The sequence below is a fragment of the Salvelinus fontinalis genome, chromosome 4 (genome assembly GCF_029448725.1).
Source record: "Salvelinus fontinalis isolate EN_2023a chromosome 4, ASM2944872v1, whole genome shotgun sequence".
Taxonomy (NCBI): domain Eukaryota; kingdom Metazoa; phylum Chordata; class Actinopteri; order Salmoniformes; family Salmonidae; genus Salvelinus; species Salvelinus fontinalis.
The window spans coordinates 71,841,649-71,855,324 of NC_074668.1; the positions used below are offsets into that span (position 1 = coordinate 71,841,649).

A 13,676-nucleotide genomic window follows, 5' to 3' on the forward strand; every position below is an offset into this window, starting at 1 on the left:
TGTACAGCCCCCATGCTGAAAGTCTGTGTGCTGGGGCTGTGCACCGTGGGGAAAAGACGGGCGTCTCTTCAGAGGCGTGGGGCTGCCACTACTTACTGATCAAGCAGCACGGTCACATGAGCCGCATGCAGGAGAGGGACTCTTCATTAGTGACACTGAGCTCTACGGGAGCAGTGACCTAGTTTCCAAAGCAAGTTGCTCGCCACACAAACAACCATGCATACACACCAAATCACACACACAAAAGCCCACACCAGCTAAAACTCAGAACCCCTTTAACAAAGGGACAGGAAGGCAGGGCCTGGGCATGCACTAAGTCCTGCTCTTAATACACACATTCCAGTCGAGAGTGCAGGGCTTTAAAGCTGCCAGTTGGTACTAGCACTGCTCCTGTCTGTCTCTGTCTCAGTTCCACAGCAATCACTCTCTATACTGCCATATGAGTGTAGTTTATTTAGCATCTGTAATGGTTTGGCGAAAAATGGCCAGTCAAAACAACAAGACTGCTGGAGTACAGGAATACAGGCCTTAGAAAACAAACCCCTTTCTGTAAACAACATTCCCAAAAAAATTATACTGTGTGTTCAATCCTTCAGTACATTGTGACAAACACAGGACCAAGAAACAGAGATGGCTCCAGAGACAACGTGGAGAGAACGTAGCAATACATACCGATTCCATGGCTGTCCGCGGATGGGTGACGTTAAAATCCTGCTTTAAAAGGGCTGCAGTAGAGAAGTCCAAAGAATCCTACAAAACAAAAGAAAACCGGAGAATTAGTTACCGAGATGCTGACTGGCGTTTCACATTCCTAATGAGATCTGGCGTAGGGAGTCATCTTCCCCCATTCAGGTTGTGCTATTCCCCCATTCAGGTTGTGCTATTCCCCCAACATTGTATGGCTTCCAGAAGAGGCTGGTCTTAGTGCAACCTTTCAAAGGTCAAAGCCTCACTATGCCAACCTCTCCTACCCCTGTGGACAGCCCCTCACAACCAACCCCACAGTATTTTCGTTAGTCGTCATGCATCTTATTTATCACATGCGCAAAGCTTACAGAGCCTAGTTTGAGGAGCAGAATAGCCTATTGCCTGTCAGACAACGCAAGACGAGCTCCTCAAAAAGCTGGTACTGGAGTGCTTTTATAAGGAGTAATCGCACAACAAATATACAATGTCACAACAAAAACTGTTTTAACAAATTCTAAAATGTTTTGATGGCCACAATTAAAAACAGCTAGTATTTCTCAATCTCAACTGGTAAATAAAGCACGCCCCCGAATCGCCATTTGAATGCATAGGCTATAAGTCAACGGTAGGCAGGCTGCCAGCGTGTCACCTACCGATATGCAATGTGAGCTGGAGGCCGCATAATTGTTTGAAACGTGAACAAACGTTACTTCAAAGTAGCCTAGCCAAAATCCAGCCAAAGAAAAGTGGAAGCAATTATTTTATAAAGACTTCCAGATGCCATTAACCAGCATTTCTCTGCCGTTCTATTGGTTTTCATATCAACTTTCTTTCGCTGTCCAGAACCCAAAGGCACAATCCTAGTCATATTAGCAACTCATCCTGGTTGTTGCTATTAGATTCCCCCTCTGTTTGAGATTTTCATCTGTCACATTCTTATCTCACATTTTTCAGCTCCGCTGGCATTAGGTGCTCTGTTTAGAACAGTGTTTCCAGCTCCGCTGTGTCACGAGAAGTTCTAACTGAACTCTTTTATATCTCTGTCTAATTCCTGAAGGTTGTAAATCCCCAGTTCAAAGAACTAGACAGTCTCAGCCTGCATTAGATCAATACTTTATTCAGAGAGCGCTCTGTCTTCAAAATGAGAACAATCTTTTTATAGCACACACACACACAGAGTAGAAACTCCACTTCTCTTTAGGTGAGCTGTATTTTTCCACAACTCACATACATTGTTCATCGCACTTCTGCAACATGTTTCATCATCTTCTGCAAGCCTAGCAATTTCTAACAGTTTTTCTCCTCCCTAGGTTGGGGAGGCCTCATTCCAGTTATTAGTTTCGCCGTTATCACAAGTCGACAGTTCAGTTGTCCTTGAATGTCTCAACTATACCCTGCTCATATTGCGAAATAGTAACACAATGGCCTAGTCTTTATAAGTCTAGTCACACACATCATTGGATTATGACTCGAACACATCTCATACAATTATATGGTTTCAGGGTGGAATACTTTAGTCATTATCTTAAACATACAAATTCTTCTATCAATCCACCCTTTGCCTAAATATTAAATCTTGATACAACATTTGTTTATTAAAAATTCACATCATCACACCCATAAATGTATGTACAACGTCTATTTCACCTCACCTGGGTATAGTTATATTTCTACTTCCAGTTATAACTCTTCCTTTTGAGATTTACACAATAACCGTCACACGTTAGAACTAAGAATTGTTTTATCTAATTGTGGGTCATCAGGGTCATCATCGTCCACCATTCCAGGAGGCATGTAGCGTTCATCCCAATGGTCTGAGTCAGGTATGGGCCCATACCTCACCATCTGCTGGGTCACAGCATTCTCCAACACCTTGCTCACCAACCCTCGGACACAGGGAATAAGACAGCCACATAATACGGGCATACCGATACAAGCAATAGCAGCCCCAAAGATGGTAGCTACTATGGTTTACCATTTGCCAAACATTTCATCAAACCACCCTGTCACAGATGTATTAACCCCTGAGTTCTTAACCCATTCTTCACTTAGAGCAGTCAACCCAGCCAATGCTTTCGTGACGCTTCCATCTGGTGCTGTGTTGCAATGAAAGTACAGCAATGAACCCCTATCATTCTACATTCCTCGCCCTTTTCGGCGAATAACATATCGAGAGCCAGCCTATTTTGCCGGGTCATGAGGGAGGTGGCGGATAATTGGTCAGAGATCCCCTTTACTGCATCCCCGGTTTCATTCATGAATCTATGTTGATTATAATAGATGTAATTAATCCAATCCACATTTTTATTTATTGTCAACCACCAAAAGAACGTAGTGGTAAAGCCTTCACCTATTTGATTCATAGCTTTGTATTAATCTGGAACTCCCCTGGGGATGCCAATAGCATCCATCTAGACAGGGCTACTCCTCCTCCTGTGCCTACTTTGGCCTCCTATAACTGGCCTCTGATGACTAATTCTAATTGGTTGGACCAATAACACCGGGGCACAAGTACCTTCCCACCCTTTTGGTAGTATCTCTCAGATACGTCCTTTGCTGGTACAAGCCCACCATACATCCATTATAGGGGCTGTGAGGTTCAGAATTTTCTCCCGTGCTTCCGAATCTAAGTCAGTCACATTAACTAACGTCTTACAGCTATTAAAATCACCTACATTCTGCCCCTCTGATTCCTATTTTGTAGGTCACTCTTACTTGACGGTCGGCCTGTTTGGTCGTTTCTCTTTTACCTCTTAACAATGGTGGGGGCGTAGTATAATAGGTGCCGGAAGGTGGTGGATCTGGATGTATCAGGAAAATTACCAAGACTATGATGCAGCTCAGGGTCCCCCATATTCCCAAAAACCGCCAACCCTCTCCTGCCCTTAGTCTATCTGCTAGGAACCACCCCATACCCACACCTCTATGAGCGCACACAGTGATGATAGGTCAGGATAGGGAATCTTCTTTAGGGAGGTAACCCCCGGACCCTATTGGTACTCGGTTCTGCTCCCTAACGCTGTGTGTGTTCAGCAGTGTTTGTATGTGTTCCTACCTTTTTACAGTGGGTAACGTAGACCCAAGTGGCTCTCTCAGCTATTCTAACAGCAAAGGCGGTTACCAACAAAACCTGGTATGGGCCTTCCCAATGGGACTGCTTCCAGTCTTTTCTCCTCAGAGACTGGATCCACACCCAGTCTCCTGGTTGGATTGAGTGAATCACCTTCTGTAATTCACCTGTGGAACACAAAATCTTTGACATACGAGTGTGGTTAACAAACAGTCTTCTCATGTGTTCTGTTAGAGTATGTTCTTACTTCTATGTCGGCCTGCTCGGGTCCTCCCAATTCAGGCATTCTGTATGGTCTACCAAACACTTTCTCGAAGGGGACAGCCCATTTTTATCTGGAGTTACCCTAATAGTCATTAATACTATTGGTAAACATTGTACCCAATTTCTACCTGTGCTCATGTGTGTTTTCCTTAATTGTACTTTAAATCGTATCACTCCTGTGTTCAATTAATCCTGGGGATTGTGGGTAATATGAACCGTATCTTTTCCTATTTAATGTTCAATTTCTGGCCTATACTATCTTTTACCTGCTTAGCAAAAAATGTAATCCATTGTCTAAAGAAATAGATTCTAGTAAACCAAATCTAGAGATAATATCTTGACCCAATGCTTTAGCTATCGTAATCATGCCTGCCAAGTAAGTTGGGAACGCTTCTACCCATTTAATATATTTATCTATTATTGTTAAACACCACTTCTTTCCCTCACTTCGGGATAGTTCAATGAAGTCCATTTCCAATTGTTGGAATGGATATTCTACCTGGGGGGTATTCCCCCAGTGGTGCTCTTACTCTACCTTGATGATGTGTTATCCCATAGGCCACAAAGTGTTTCCTAACCTGCTCTACCATCCCCCCTATTGACACATGGCTCTGCCCATGCAGCATATCTAAACCGTGACTTAGGTAAGATAGGTAAATTATCCTTATACCAAACATTATTCTGTAGGACCGCTCCTTTTCTTTTCCACATGTCAAATTCCTTTTGGGGCTTGGCTATCTTGTAAAAAATTCTCTTTCAATTGTTCTGTCTTCTTTAAGATGTATCTGTGCTGCTGTGTATGGTTTCTGTTCCTGTTGTAATGCTCAATCTATGTTGGCAAATTCGAATACCTCACAGTCTAGATCTAATGACTCCTCACTCTCACTATCCTCCTCTTCCCAATCTAGTCATGCTTCCTCCTCTTCTTCAGAGTCTTCCTGTCTCCTCCAATTCTTGTTCTGTCTGTCTCAGTAGTGTCTTTGTCTCTCATCCTTTGGAGGAGCTCTACACTCTCGGGCCAGATGTCCTGTTTTGTCACAATTAAAACACTTTCTATCATCTGATCCTGTTCATTTTTTCCCCTTCTCTGTTAGGTCCTGTCCCCTTAAAGCCTCCTTTATGTTGGTCTACTATTTCCCCAAGAGTTACTGTTAGATACTCTGTTCTTTCTTATTCTTCTCCTCTTTCCCATGGTGTTCATGGTGAATTGTATACCACTTCACTTCGCCAAAGTGGCAGTTCACCATCCTATCAGAATCTTTATTTATTGCCTGACAAGTTTCAGGTCTCATACCACTCAAATATGCTATCTTCAACTGTTAATAAAATTGCCCATCTCCTTCCGGTACAGGATCTATTAATCCAATATTTGCATTAAATACCTCCCTCAATCTTACCAAATACTGACTGACTGTCTCCCTGCTTACAGTCATAGATTTTAGAAAAATCAGCCTATTTATAGTCGTAATCCCTAAGATTATTACATAGCGGTTTCAGTTTGTCTCAATATCGTCCTGAACCCTTCTATCCCTGTCTTTTGGGTATACTATTTAAATAAAAAATCTTCTAATAATTAAATAAAACTAAAACGAATGCTAAACATAGCATGTTTTATCTGTACAAATGAAATCTCTCCATCGGGAGTGCACTGTATTTTATCTAACAATAAACATGGGTTAATCATAAATCAGTCCCATAAATAATTTAATATATGTTGCATAGTGTGGGATCCATTATCTACAGTAATGTGCCATACCTAAGAACTGCAACATATTTTCTTTTCATAATTAATTTTAACACTTATAAAATCAATGTTTTTCTATCTCTATCTATTTCTCTTCCGGCTTAAATTATGTCCTAAATACTTAACATAGGTCTACCATAATTAAAACGTATTCTTGCTAACTTTATAACCTTATTCAACAACAAAAATATGATAATACTATAATAATTTTACAGCCTTGTGTTAAATTTCACAAAAATATCTACATACAACAGCTAACTACCTAAGGGAGAATACAACTTACTAAACAGGTTACTAAACATTACTTAAGCAAAAATAGTGGGACTTTCAAACCCACCTTCGCCCCAAAATTATAACTCCAAACCACCTCTAACTTTCTGGGTGAACTCAAATTTAAGAAAAACGAATTTACCAAATCAATCACAGAGAAATATCTACTATCTAATTAGACCAAATTTAGGAGACTAGTAGAATCAGGGATGCAAGAAATAAAATAATCCCTGTGTCTAGCTTGAAACTTTCAGTCAGTCCTCCCATATCCCTCCTGAACACTTCTACTCCAGTTTTTGGATGGACTATTCCTTCCACTGCTAGACTTTGAGCTCAGGGGAATGGGGGAAGTCTAACCTGTTTCTGTCTCATCTCCATATCTCTGTCTCTCTTTCTCTCTGCTCTTGCTCTCATTGTCTCTGTCTATCTTTATCACTTTCTTCTTCTTTCTTTATACTTGCCTTCTTTTCCGGGCTTCGGACAGCCACACCATGGCTGTATCTAATCCTTGACCTGCTGTTTCCCTTGATTATCTACACAAGTCTTTTGTATCTGCTTTATCATAGTTTATCTACATCTAGGCGTCCTTCAAAACCATACTTCTTCCTCCACTTAGGTCATTCCTTTTTAAGGGTAATTAAATCTTCCTTACAGTTTACTATGACCTTGAATGCTTATAGGAATTTAATCCGGTCCATTACTAGTCAACCTTTTTGTAAGTCCAATTCTTCCCCAAACCTGCTGTTTCCCTTACATTATCTCCACAGTTTACATGCACTTCTATTTAATCATAGATTTGAGTTTGTCTACGTATAGAAGTCCTTCAAACCCATACTTCTTTCTCCACTTAAGACCATAGATGTTCCTCGTATCATTGGATTCCATATACCTCTCATCCCCGGTTAATTCCGGGTTCTCCTTTGAGGATTTACTTCCCACGTTAGTAAACCCTCTCCTTTGTCCCTTGGAACTAGGAATAATTACTGTTATGACTTTTGATAGATTGTTAGGTCTCACATATACGAGTTCAATGATCTTAAATCAATTTTATTGTTTCTTGGGCTTTTGACTTGTTAATATATCTCTCACACGTACGCAACTATTCCCCAGCTGATATTCTATTGACCGTCCCAGACTGTCTCAATATCAGATAGTTGAGGCCATTACCAAAATAAACTACCTTGAGTCATCGCGGACCCAATTCCTACTGTTTTATTCTATATTCAGCCTCCCCCCGTTTTATATTTATCTAGATAGTTAACGTTGAGCTTTCTCTATATAAATTCTTGAAAACGGTATACCGAATAAGAATCCTGTTTGACTAGTGATTATCACCTTACCTACATCAGATTTTTTTTAACAATGTATACATTTAAATGCAAGTTTAGATCCTACCCCTAAAATCCATGAATATAGGCTACTGACCTTATTCCTGCAGCTGAGAATTCAATGTAGGTTGGATCTCATCACCGTTCCTGTCGTGTACCAGTTCGCCACCGGCCTGAAATGGACCCTCAATTTCAGAGGTCAGGTCTTTGTCATACGGATTCCTGATCCGCCCGTGCACGGTTTCGGTGTCCCCTGGGACGACAGAAACAGGTATTGAGATCCGGCTCGAAGGACCAAGTTGTCACGAGAATTCCTATCCCAATGTTCTAACTGAACTCTTTTATATCTCTGTCTAATTCCTGAAGGTTGTAAATCCCCAGTTCAAAGAACTAGACAGTCTCAGCCTGCATTAGATCAATACTTTATTCAGAGAGCGCTCTGTCTTCAAAATAAGAACAATCTTTTTATAGCACACACACACAAAAGAACTCACATCAGTAGAAATTCCACTTCTCTTTAGGTGGTCTATATTTTTCCACAATTCACATGCAGAAGTGTGATAAACAATTGAACATGTTTCATCATCTTCTGCAAGCCGTTTCTAACCGTTTTTCTCCTCTCTAGCGTGGGGAGGCCTCATTCCAGTTATTAGTTTCACCGTTATAACAAGTCGACAGTTCAGTTGTCCTTGAATGTCTCAACTATACCCTGCACATATTGCGAAATAGTAACACAATGGCCTAGTCTTAAAAAGTCTAGTCACACACATTATTGGATTATGACTCGAACACATTTCATACAATTATATGGTTTCAGGGTGGAATACTTTAGTCATTATTTTAAACATACAAATTCTTCTATCACGCTGGCATTAGGTGCTCTGTTTACAACAGTGTTTCCCACGAATGGCATTTTGGCAAATGTTTGAAAATGATTTTTTATTAACGGCTTCATTACAACAATTGCATGTTCAATAATAGGCTATATAGCATTTTGACTAAGATTGAAGCATATTGTTGCATGCGTTTATTACTCTTAATGAAAAATGTCAGTTCCTTGTATGCATGCATAGCAATTTCTGTAGGTCACGTCTTTTTACTGTTTCAATAGTCATAGATTAAGAAAATATGTTACATCTGCAATCATTTTAATGTCTGTCAATCTTAGCAGCTAGAAATGGGACAGCATGAATCTCAAGTTAACATACCAACTGAAGTGACTGACGTGGATGACACTAGAGCCCAGGCCAAGGGCTGGAGGTGCCAGGGCAAAAAAGGCAGGCAGGCCAGATTAAAGGGGCCAGGCCTCACTGGGATGGATTGGGGGGGGGGGGGGGGGGTCAGAACCCTGTTGGTTCTCCCAGCAGGAATCCAGGGATTGGACTAATTGGACAGAATGGAGAGTAGAGCACTCCCTCGTAATGGGGCTTGAATACAGGCTTGTAATCTTACTAAGAAAATCCCCTGACCACACAGTGACAAAGTACACTCCCTTTAAGCCGGGTCATGCTAAAACACACAAGACATCACTCATGGATAACACAGATCAGTCTCTGTCAGACCGACCCAGGGTAAGCTCTTGGTTGGGTAGACTATGGACATCTGAGGATATCATGCCAGGGTTAAATTCAACTTGACACTGAGTGAAATGTCGTATTTAGAATCCGTATGGAGCTTTAAATCCCGATTGAAATTTTTTTTTTTACTCTGCGATAAACGCCAAACTCACTGATTTCCCTTTGTGCACTTATGAACAAATGAGCGAGACATGTTTCCTTTAAGTCACTGATAAGAGCCCCTACTACTAGCAAACACACTGCACATTAACAGTCTATTATCTGTCTATGGAGGATCTCTCTCCCTCTAGGGCTGGCCAGAGGTTTTCCTCCACTCGTAGGGTGCATACTATGTTGACCTTAAAAGGGAAACAGAGCCTGAGAAGCCAAGCTCCAGTACTTTGCTGCAGCTCTCGGGGAGCTGGTTATTTTCCTCTTGAAAGGGGATGCTTCCACAATTATTCATACACTGGGAGGGATTACCAAAGACAGGAGTTCAGTTTCACCACAGGGCATGGGCCAGGCTCTGCAGACTTCATGCCAACATAGTTGAGACTGTTTAAGCTACCAGTCATAGCAAGGCGCCCAAGCCTGCACTTCTCAAAACATCTCAAGCAGGATGACTCAGCCAAAAACACATGGCTCCTACCTTGTGGTAATGTGGTGGCCCCCTCATGCCCTCGGGGCAGGCACAAGACTCAACGAAAAGAGACAGCTATGTCTGTAGGCAGGAGGGCAGGGAAGACCAGGTATTTTAAGAACGCCAAAACAAGTTCATCCTGTGTCAGTATTTGAGGCTTCCTGTAAGTATGTTTGCCCTGGCTATAGCGAGGCAGAAGTACACAAATGCTCTTGTGCAAATATCCATAGTCCCGTCTGGCAGAAGCAGCTGGGCAGGATGTGACATATGTTTGGCGCCTCGGCTCATGTGAAGACAGCAGAGACAGACTACTGTTTTTTTGTTTTTTTTAATACACACCCATGAGGTAATTTACTACTTGCTGATGTTGAGCTGGACTAGAAGTCACCCGTTCACACACAGAGGCAGTGCAGGGAGCTGCCAGTCAGTCCAATGTGTTCAGGAATTGTACATTTATGACTGGGGAAGTAGTAAAGTCTAATAGGACCAAACTGGACCTTTAATCTCTACCACATGGGGGGGACAGACTGCTGGGAGCACTGAGACGCCACCATAGGTTTGGCCATTCACAGTCAAACCCAGAAATCCTAGTTACTTAGACTTAACTGAAGGTTTGCATTGCATGTGGGGAGCCTGGGCTATTTCTGGCCCATTTTAAGAGCCTCTTTGCAGGGGCAGTGAGGCTTGAGTGAGGCCTGTCTGCAGAGAGAAGAAGGGAGATGCTGAAGTTAGATTCATTTTCTTTCCCTTTTGGTTCTGTGCTGCAGCTCAGTGCCCCTCCAGGGTCTCCCACCAAAAAGAGTGTGTGTGTTTGGCCTACAGTGGCCATCCAGGGGCAACGTCTCCAGGTTACTACTCCAATTTATTTCTGTGTGGTAATAGACATGTTTAGCAGGGTTCTCTGGTGAATGAGACCGGTTCCCCAAAACCAGCCGTGTTTACACAACTTGTGTTGAGCCACACTGAGGCATTGACGTGCTCATTTGTAACGGCTGCATCTATCCTGGCTAATTAGGTTTGACTCAGCACAATGGGAGATTGAGAAGGCAGGCAACAAGTAAAAACTGCCGATTGAGGCACAAAACCTGGCACAAAAGCGTCACAAAAATCCAGAGATACTAATCAGCATGGCTTTTAGGTGAGCCTACCAGAAAGACCAGGCTTAGAGAGCACAGTCAGCACACAACTAGCCTGTAGCTTCACACCCAAACACGCTACAGGACATAGGCCTACAAGTACTCGCTAGTTCTCTCCTTCTTGCGACCATCCCTGTTCTGCTCCTACAGGGGTAAGGTTTTATGATATGGCCAAGTTGATGAGAAGAAATACAAGTAAAGCAGGACATATAGGAGTTGACATAAACATACAAAAGGTAAGAGGTGAGAGTTCAAGCATCCCCCTCCCTCAGGACAAATGTGTTCTTTCGCATGTTTGGCTATTTGAAGTGAAAATACTAAGACCGTCTTCTAAAACCAATCCCTACTAGATATGGAGTATTTCAACATCAACAGGGGAATGCCAAGTACTGGACTTTGTTCATGAGGAGTGGTGTGCACATATGTGCATGAGAAGGCAAGTCATACCTCTGACAAGTTTGAGAACCTGGCCAGTGTTGATTTCAACTATGGTCTCCATAGACTCATGAGTCCAGCTTTGAAGCCCAACGTCCAGGGTTTTGGAGTTGGGAGAGCAGTCATGGCCAATCCTAGGACCTAGCATCAACAACAGACAATGGTTGCCAGAGCTGCTCTGTTACAACCATACCACACTGTGTCCAGATAACTGCATGGAAATAAGACAGAAGGAACACACACAACGTTAAAACTCAGACCCTCGATCTCAAACACAAAACAATTCCACATGCCATAGAGCCGTAGCTATTTAAAGTGTATATTTCCGGTGATTAGTCTATGTTGCAATGGTGAAATGGCTGAAAACACTGGCCGTGTCTGCAGGAGAGGGGGGGGGGTAATACTGGACATAAGAGTGTATACACATGCTATTCTGAAGCCCAAAGCTCAAAGCAAAGACTGGAAAATATGGAAAAGAGAGCCAGGCTACTGAGAGGAGAGGTCAGCCCCATTTGAGCTTTAGTAATATGGCTGGTGGGAGGGTAAAGTGAGTGGAGCTCGAAAAACAACAGGCTGGACTGTGTTGTTTCAGCCCGGGCTGCCACTGTGTGTCTGCGGCCTGGCCCGTGGCTTGTGCGAACATGCAGGCTTGTGTGGGGCCCCAGTGCATTGTGGGATTACGGAGGAGACGGGTGGTCTAATGGTCGCCTGAGGGCATGCACAGCCATCCTTTATCGTGCCTCTTTTCTGTCGCCCCCCCCCCCCCCCACCTCTATTCTGCTCCCCAGGGCATTGGACGAGAGGAAGCGCCACCATTTTCACAATCTGGCCAGCCCAGTTTATCTGGACGGTGAGGCAGACCCACCCCCTTCCCTTCTTTCCCTGTGTCCCTGGGATACAGAGCACCTCTCCAGTCCTCTCTGGCTGCCCTATCAGAGAACACATCTGACGGAGCTGACAGCAGCATGGGACTGGGCCACTAGCTCCGACCTTTATGTCTGAACACTGAACAAGCATCACAGAGCAGACACGCACACAGGGGGACAGGGAGAGTCTGCACTGCTCACCTACAGAGCAGCATGCACATAGACAGCATTTCCCTTAGCTCCATTTTTTTTGTGGGCGGGGCACCAAGCTGCTCAGGGTGGCGTTGTTATTCAACACTTGTTTGTAGAGTGCATTTTTTAAAAATCTGTCCCAAAACACAAGTATTACTAAATAGAATACAGGAATAGACCTACTGTTATGAATTATTCTTGAAAACAATATGTTAACTTTTTAGGGATAGAGGGCAGCATTTTCACTTTGGATAAATAGCGTTCCTACTGGATGAACTGCCTCCTACTCTGTCTAAGATGCTAATATATGCATATAATTATTACTTTTGGATATAAAACACTCTGAAGTTTCTAAAACTGTTTGAATGATATCTGAGTATAACAGAAATGATTTTGCATGCAAAAACCTGAGGAAATCCAACCCGGACGTGCATTTTATTTGGAAAAATCCCTGTTTCATTGCCTGCCTAATCTCCATTTAAAGGGGTATCAACCAGATTCATTTTCCAATGGCTTCCTCAGGCTGTGAACAGGCTTTAGACATAGTTTCAAGATTTTATTTTGAAAAATGAGCGAGATTTATTAAAACGCGTCAGGTGTCCTTTGATTAGTTCCTGCGCGCAAGAGATGTAGCGCGACATTTTCTTTCTCTGTAGTATTGAATAGTTTACCGTCCGGTTGAAATATTATCGATTATGTATGTTAAAAACAACCTGAGGGTTGATTATAAAAAACGTTTGACATGTTTCTACGAACATTACAGATACTTTTTGGAATTTTTGTCTGCCCTTCACGACCGGAACGAGCCTGTGGTTTTCTGAACATAACGTGCAAACCAGATGGACATTTTTGGTTATAAAAATAATCTTTACCGAACAAAAATAACATTTATTGTGTAACTGGGAGTCTCGTGAGTGCAAACATCCAAAGATCATCAAAAGGTAAGCGATTAATTGTATTGCTTTTCTGGCTTTCGTGACCAATCTACATGGCTGCTAGGTGTTCTTACTGTTTTGTCTAGTGATCGATAAACTCACAAACACTTGGATTGCTTTCGCTGTAAAGCATATTTTCAAAATCTGACACGATAGGTGGATTAACAACAAACTAAGCTGTGTTTTGGTATATTTTTTAATTTGGCGCTCTGCAATTCAGCGGTTGTTTACGAAAATGATCCCGTAAAAGGGATCCGTGCACCAAGAATTAACCAAGTTACCAAAATAGCTGGAGTGTTGGGTACCAGGGAAGAATATAACACATTGATCTAAAAACAGCAGGAGCGGTATAAACCCAAACTGAAAACAATAATGAGACTAAATGGCAATTCAGGTTTCAGTTATTTAGATCAGTTGTGTTAATACTGTGAATGATTCACTAGACCAAACACACAACTAGCTCTTACAGTTTCACTTCAGAATTAGACGTTCAGCCATGTTTCTCAAACGTCAAATTAAGAAGTTGTTGCAAACGCCAAATTTCAAAGTGTAA

At 42.4% G+C, this 13,676-nt stretch overlaps 1 protein-coding gene across 4 annotated transcripts in view; it reads right to left on the bottom strand.

Moving 5' to 3' along the window:
* LOC129854329 (ankyrin repeat domain-containing protein 11-like) overlaps positions 1-13,676 on the bottom strand; it is a 159,298-nt gene that overhangs the window by 117,733 nt on the left and 27,889 nt on the right. For 3 of the 4 annotated variants that reach the window (XM_055921260.1, XM_055921261.1, XM_055921258.1), the window contains exons 2-3: positions 7,461-7,616; positions 673-750 (exon numbers count right to left, since the gene is read on the bottom strand). The gene's annotated coding sequence lies outside the window, so the exon portion shown is untranslated. The remainder of the gene's footprint in view (positions 1-672; positions 751-7,460; positions 7,617-13,676) is intronic. The other variant, XM_055921259.1, reaches the window with a different exon arrangement.